Raw genomic sequence first — 7,686 nt, 5'->3', positions numbered from 1 at the left:
ATATGTTGTTCACAGAAAATGTTCCTCAGAAACATAGTAAGGAATTATAGAGATTTTCATAATTTTGCTCTGGGTAAACACTGAAATGGATCCCACTGACCGTAGCACCAGACAATGGGTTAAATGAATCCTGGCAGATAAAATGCAGAGAGTCCAAATGCACAAAGTGACCATCTGACATTAGTAAAAATTCTGTCCTTAACACATGCATTCTCGTTTATTTTGAGTTGTTTTATGCCACGTCTGTGTTTTATAACATGATTCTGTGACACTAACAGATTTGTGTCTCACTTGTTTGATTATATATTAGACGGTTGAAAGCCAGCTTGCCTTTTCTATGTAAATGGTGCAAACAGCTGCTGTGACACAGCTTGCAAACAGTCCTCATGATGTCCTGCCTGCACCAGGAACAGCTTATCAAGAGGGTTCTCTGTCTAATTGCCCACCATTATATATAATATGCAGCATGAAGGGGGTTCAACATTGTTTTCAAACACTGTGAAATGGCACCAGGGGCATCCTCATGAAGCAAAAGATAATTGGGCAATTAAACTTTAGCAATCTAATTACCACTTCAGCAGGGCAGACTGGGTTTAGCGAATCACACAGGCAGCTTAGTGGGAATGAGTTGCGCTCTCACCGTGTTTCGAGTCCCCCCGCCGAACAGTGTTTATTTTCTGTTATGGGTTCGGTTTGTACAAGTGTGGAGGAGAATTTGCCTGGAGTGTAACCTCATGTATCCTACCATGGATCTTTGTTCTTGCTGTTTCATTCAGTCTTCCATTACATGCTAATCATGGGTGAAAGTAGGGCGGTTCGGCCTAGTACTGCAAAAAACACATTTATCTAAGTTACATCGTCTGAAACAACTGTTCTGAATCACTTACGAACCCCCCATGCTAACCGGTCAATTACTGCTAGTTAACGCTACCCTCTTGAGACACTCTGGGTTAAGTGTCTTGCTCAGAGACACAATGGTAGTAGGTGGGATTTGAATCTGTGTCTTCTGGTTCATAGGCGAGTGTCTTACTCACTAGGCTATTACCATCCCTTATTGCATGCAAAAAACTTGCTAGTGCTAAATCCGATCATTCAAAATGTCAACTACTACAGTCCATCTGACAGCCAACATAAAAATAAAATACATTTGGTCTGTTGCTATGATAACATACTAATGAATATCAAATATTAAATGATAAAAGTTTTGTCTGTTGTGATGAGTATTGCATTAAAAAATGTGGTCAAATCTGATTGATTAGCTAGTTTTATGTATTGTTAAGTGCATGACTACGGATCAGAAGATTCTAGGTTTGACACCTGGCTGGTTCATGCTTTGGTGCTCTTTGGGGTAGTGGTGGCTTAGCAGATAAGGACGTAGACTAGTAGACAAAAAGTTGCTGTACCATGGTGGCACTGAGGTACTGACATATCAATGAGCAAGTACCGTCCCCAAACACTGCTCTTCGGGCGACTTTCACTAAGGGTGATGGGTTAAATGCAGTGGACACATTTTGTTGTGTGAACTGTGTGCTGGGCTATGCGGTGTATCACAATGACAAGAACAATCACTTTCATTTTTAATTGTAAGACACATGGCTGCTGGAGCCCATCTAAATCTCCCAACATGTTGGAAAATAAAAAGAGCAAATGCAGGTGGATAAGTTCAGCTGGACTAGCCAAAGAAAAAGAAAACTTGCACTGGTAATGGTAGGTGCGCAGAAGCTAGTTATTATGGGATGCATTATGCATTATGGGATTTGTTTTTAATAATTGATCGTACAGAGGGTAAAATTATGGTACAAATGCGATAATTATTATACGTCTGGCAACACTGACTCAGTCCCTGAATTGAGTCATACTTAGTGATTTGCTGTTGGTGTTACCTGGGCCTTGCTCCTTTTGATTGGTTTCTCCCGCACCTTACTTACCTTGTGATCATATTTCATGTACCAGATTACCATTATATCATTTGCATACTCACTTTGTTTTTTAAATTGACTGAATGTAGTTTTTAAACTTTTCTTCTTTTATATGTTTTTTTAGCATTTTGCATTTGTTTCCAAAAATCTAAACTGAAAACAGAATTTTGTGTTTCTGAACATTTCTGTGAAATCAGAGCAACATTGATTAACAAATCATTAATGCCCTTCTGCAATCTCTCGTCACTTTTTCACTAGTATGTGCAGACAAAAACCCCTCGTGACAACAAAAACTGTCTTCAGCAATAGGGGCTTGAGCAACTGTGACCCGTCTCCCTAAATTCTCACGTGTGTGGGTTTCCCTTTCGCTCCTACATTGTGAACGGCACAGCTGATTACACTGCAGCAGTGGCAGCAGCCGGCAACAAAAAAAAAAAAAAGCAGCTCAGGGGTCGACCAGCTGTGACCCTAATTAACATGGCTGATTTATACTTGATTTAATAAGTCTGTTCCCGTGAATGGGCCAGTTGAGCCATCTCATTTCAACACCAGCAACACCCTTCAGCAAAACAAATGTGTGTGGCCTCCTCTGAGAGCATATGGTGTATCGTTCGTCTATTAATAATTCACTGTAATGGGTGCAAAAATGGGTTGCCCCAATCTCTGCACTGAGACCACCTCACTCATTTGCTGCTTTTTTGGACGGGGGAGCTTAATGGTTCCATAGAAATAAAGCTCTCATGTACTGGGTTTAGATTTACCACTATCCATTCGCAGTCTCTAAAATATTCTGTTTTTCTTTTCTTTGATAGCAGCCATATTTCACTTTAAGAAGTGGAATAGATGGATAGCTAGAACTGTAATCTTGGAACATTTAAACATATATTCATTAAAAATGACTGGAACATTTTCAGAGATGCACGATTGGCCAGTGCTGCCAATCCTATTGGTGGGGACAGTAGGGTACTGCTGTTAAATCCAACCTTGAAGGTTAATGACAGACCAAGTCTGTCTTTCCCTAGTCTTTTTGCCCTCAGTCACAATGTCTGTCTCTGGAGTGCTGTTGGTGTGATGTGAGAGCTCTGCGTGTGGTGTCATTAACTCAGACCTCATCATTAGCCCCCGGAGGGCAACCGATGACCCCACGACTTCCACCCACCCCCAGCACACTCAGAGCAGCTCAAGGGGCCGCTGCCGAGCATGGCAGAGGGAATTGAGGCAGCCTGGACAATAGCCTATAGGAGGGCTTCAGACCTGGTTACAAGAGGCCATGAACAAGGGTCCCTTTTCATTTCTGCCCAGTAATACAGTCACCTAATGAGTAGACTAAAGAGGTGCTGGTCACAGCACTGCTTCAGTATTGGTAATTGATCAAGCTTATGGAGAGGTTAAGAGGTTGCTACAGGGAGAATGGTCTGTTTCTGCCTTGGCATTGAGGTCATATGTGTGTTTTGGCTTCAATGAGGAAAAAATGTAAAAAAAAAAATAAAAATACATTGCTTATGTGTGTGTTTTTTTAGGTACAGTGCACAAGTTCAGCCCTGATGTTTGAATGACACTGTGTAGGCAGGAAACGTGATTTAATATTTCATTAAGAATCAATTACTGCCTGGCAGCAAGTTGATTTTCATACCTGGCATGCTTGTTATTCAACAGACCTTTTTCTATATTTAATTGTGTTGAAAAAAAAGTCAATCTAGTTAATTAACACATGTAAAACACGTGTACTGAGTTGTTTTACTGTACAAAACATTTATTTATAAACATAAAGCATCACTAGTTCTACTAATCTAATTCAAAACATGAAAGGAAAACTGACAATGGCAACAACAACAATAATAAATACTACCATTAAAATAATAATAACATAATATGTACAATAAATAATATTTTATTAATAATAATAATAATAATAATAATAATATTATTGTAGGATTTGTTTTAAGTTTTTTAACAGCATTATTAGGTGGAGACTGGCATGCAGGTTCACCAAAAAAACACACTCATTATCTGTTCCTGTCAGCCAGCTACGCCTGGAATGCTGAGGCTGCATTGTTCTGCCTGTTTACAGCCATCAAACCTCTCTGAGCAAAATGAGGGGATCAAATATCAGGTGACAAAGATGAACACTTTCAGAGTAATGAGTCAGGGCCACGTCAAACCTGCAATATTGTCTGTTTGCTCATTTTTTTTAAATGTTATGCTGCATATTTCTGCATCTTGTATTTTTTAATAAAATGGGCTTTGATGAAGAGAATGAAGAGAAAACTAGAAGTTTTTTTTTCTCAGCAGCTGACCAACCACAAGTAGCCTGGGCCTTATTAAACCCCCCTCCCCTGTGGGTTATGCAAATACACAGTAGGCTCCAAGAGCCAGCGATAAGCTGTGTCGATAAGTTCCGGCAGAGAGGAAATATGACGATCGGGCTGTATTGTTTGGCGATTGGGGACAATATTAAATCCTGTAAAGGTTTTTTTTGTGTCAGCCGTTCAGCCAATATTGCTACTTCTATCATTTGATTTCTATTTATTTTAGGCCATTGTTGCGGTTTTATTGAGGTTGTGTCTGCTCTATTGGCCCCTATCAGGTCCATCTCTGGCTGAAGTGAAGGTCAGGGAAGCAGGGAGTGTTTATTGCTTTTTATTGCGACGGCACTGATTTGGGTATCTGGTCTGAAAATGAAGTTCTTTTTTAGTCAGTCTGCTCATGCTCCAAAGATAATGTTTATCACAATTTTTTTTGTAAAATAAGTCTACCCGTATCTACTGTGGAATTAAATATTTTTCCATCTCTGTTCTAATATCCTCTTTTTTGTCCATGAAACACTTGAATGAGTTGCATTCTACCACAAATACACAGTGCATGGCCAACTAATTTCTTATATTATTGTTAATACTAATATTAACAAAGCAGTGCTCCTCGTAAAATGCAATAAAACTACCGGATGAGGGGTGGTGAGATTTCTGATAGGTTGCTAACAATAGGCTACTATTCATCCAACATTTCTCCAAAAGCCCTCTGAATTTCTGTATTCTCAGCTAAAAAGTGGGGATTGGGGTGGGGGTGGAATTTAGTACAATTACATGTAATTATATTGACACCATTAAAAAATATTTTGGTATTGCCAGTGCATGCTCTGTCCTGGTCAGTTAGTTCATAAACATGGCTTCATCAGTGACATACAGGCTGACATCTCTGCAAAGCCTGAGGAAGGACACCAGAGTGCAAATATAGTGTCAACACTTCCAAACAAAACAACTATTTCACAATGTATACGCCCCTACAGAGCTCTTGGAATACAATGTTAGGTCCAAAGCTATTGCCTTGAGCTAGAATACATGTTATAGCCATTATTCTATTTTTTTCCAGGCTTTTTTTGCACAACAGTGTAGTAAATAATGAATGAAGCAAACATGATCATGAGTGGCTATGGCAGAACAAAACTGTTTTCAGATGAGGGTCACCTTGCTCTGTGAAAAATCACACCCATATTGTGTGAGTATATTTTTAAAACCCGGACAGCACTGATATTTTGTCCAAAACCTATTTGTCGGGTAAAAATAAGCCATTGAAAAGTGACATTCTTTAATTTACAATAAAATATGACTTGGGGAAGAGCAAAGTCCACTTGAAACAGTGAAGCTCATTAAGTCCTTTAATGCAGATATGCATTTAACAAAGATCCCTGAACACCTTTCACAAACGGGAAATTAGACTGAGGTGTCCTGCAGCCCCCTCAATGGGGACACTTGACACTTTCACTCGCCGAACAAAGCCAGACGAGGTAGATTCATATTACATGGGATCGAGCACTCCTGCGCTCCTTTGTGAACAATGTGGCTTGAGATTGTCTTTCTTTCTGCCTTCTCATTCATGGTGCGTGCTGCCAAAAATAATTCACATTGAAAAGAAATCACCTGGCCTCATAGTGCTCAACGCTCTGAAGAACAAATCTGGCTAAAGGAGGTCTTACTCAAATCTGACAAAAATCCTGACATAATTAGGCGGGGAAATCCTGACATAATTAAGCGTTATTTAAATCACCAACAGTATACAAGATTACACCAATTTTTACTTTTTAGAAGCCACTTCACTCTAAACCAAAGACATTTTGGGGCAGAGGTGGCCTAGAGGTTAAGGAAGTGGCCCAGTAATCAGAAGTCCTTTGGTGATGGAAGTGTTTTGAGAGCTCCGTTTGTGGGAAGAAGCTCTTGCAGTGTCTGGCAGTTACAGTTCTGATGAAGAACCATCTGGAGGGAGGAGGGAGAACAGGGCATGTGAGGAGTGGTGATAGACTGAGAACCTTCACAATGTTTTGAACTTGATGGATGAGGTGTTTCTTATAAAGCTGAGAAATGGGTGGAAGTGGAACCACGATGATGCACTCTGAAGTCTTCACTATCCACTGCAGGGCTTTCTGCTTAGCGACAGGGAAGTTTCCATACCAGACAGAGATGTTGCATCAGAGAACGCTCTCAACCATCTCTTTGATCTTGCCGACTTTGAGAGTCAGGTTGTTGCTCTGCCATCAATCCATCAGATGTTTAACCTCCTCTCTGTATGCAGATTCATCGATGTTGGTGGTCACCACTGTTGTGTCATCTGTCAAATTGATGATGGGGTTCGAACTGTACTGTGCAGCACAGTTGTGTGTCAGCAGAGTGAACAGCAGTGGACTGAGCAGCATCCCTGTGGGGAACCTGTGCTCAGTCTGAGGACCTTGGAGGTGTTATTTCCTAAAGACACAGACTGAGGCCCATCTGTTAGGAAGTCCAAGATCCAGCTGCAGAGTGGAGAGCTTATTTCCAGCAGGTACAACTTTCTTACCAGCTTCTTAAGGATGACCGTATTGAATGCTGAGCTGAGTCAATAAACAGCCATCTGGCATAAATGTCTTTTTTTTCTTTAGGTGGGAGAGGGTACGCAAACTGAAGGTCCAGAGTGGGAGCAGGGTTGGAAGATGTCAGAGAGAGCAGGAATATACAGATGAAGGCTTGATAGAGTGGTTATGTCAAATGAAGGATAGATGGTGGTCAGTCTTAAATCTGGTAGGTAGAGTGAGGGTAGTCAGAGAGAGTGGAGTGGAAGAAATGTCGGTAGTTAGAGAGGGATGACAAGTTCCAGGATATTCCCTCCTTTGTGAGTGGAAGAGCTGCTGCTGTTGGCCAAGGAGAAAGAACAGAGAAGGGGAAGAAGACAAGACAATTGGAGCAAAGTGTCAATCAATAAAGGTTCCAAGTGACCCTGGAGGGGAATGTATGAAGAAGAAACTGAGACTGCAAAAGAAGAGATATTAAGAAGCGTGAGTGCCATCTAGATTGACACATCTAGGCTTTGGTTTGTGTGAATTATAGTCACAGAATAGTCACTATAGGCAGTGGTGGCCCAGGCACCTGTCATGGCTGCCCACTTCTCACTAATGTGTTAAAAGCAGAGGACACTTTTCATTGTGTGCACCATGTGCTGTGCTGTATCACATTGACAATCACTTCACATTCACTTCACAAAACCCATCCTCACAATGCAGCTTAAAATGATGTGGAAATGAAGCATAGAGGCCCTCAGCCAACATGTGAAACATCAAGGAAACATTCAGCCACCAGGAAACTCACTTTGATAAAAGACAAAGAGATTAAGTCATTATTAACTAATCTTGGTCAATTTCTTGTTAAAATTGAATTGTCTTGTGCTACAATAATGATAAGTCCTATTTGTGTGTGATTCATTAGGAAATCTAATCATAGATGTGGCCTGGACATTGTACACT

The sequence above is a fragment of the Denticeps clupeoides genome, chromosome 2 (genome assembly GCF_900700375.1).
Source record: "Denticeps clupeoides chromosome 2, fDenClu1.1, whole genome shotgun sequence".
NCBI classification, from domain to species: Eukaryota; Metazoa; Chordata; class Actinopteri; order Clupeiformes; family Denticipitidae; genus Denticeps; species Denticeps clupeoides.
The sequence above is the reverse complement of the archived record's forward strand: the minus strand, read 5'-3'. Positions refer to the sequence as shown.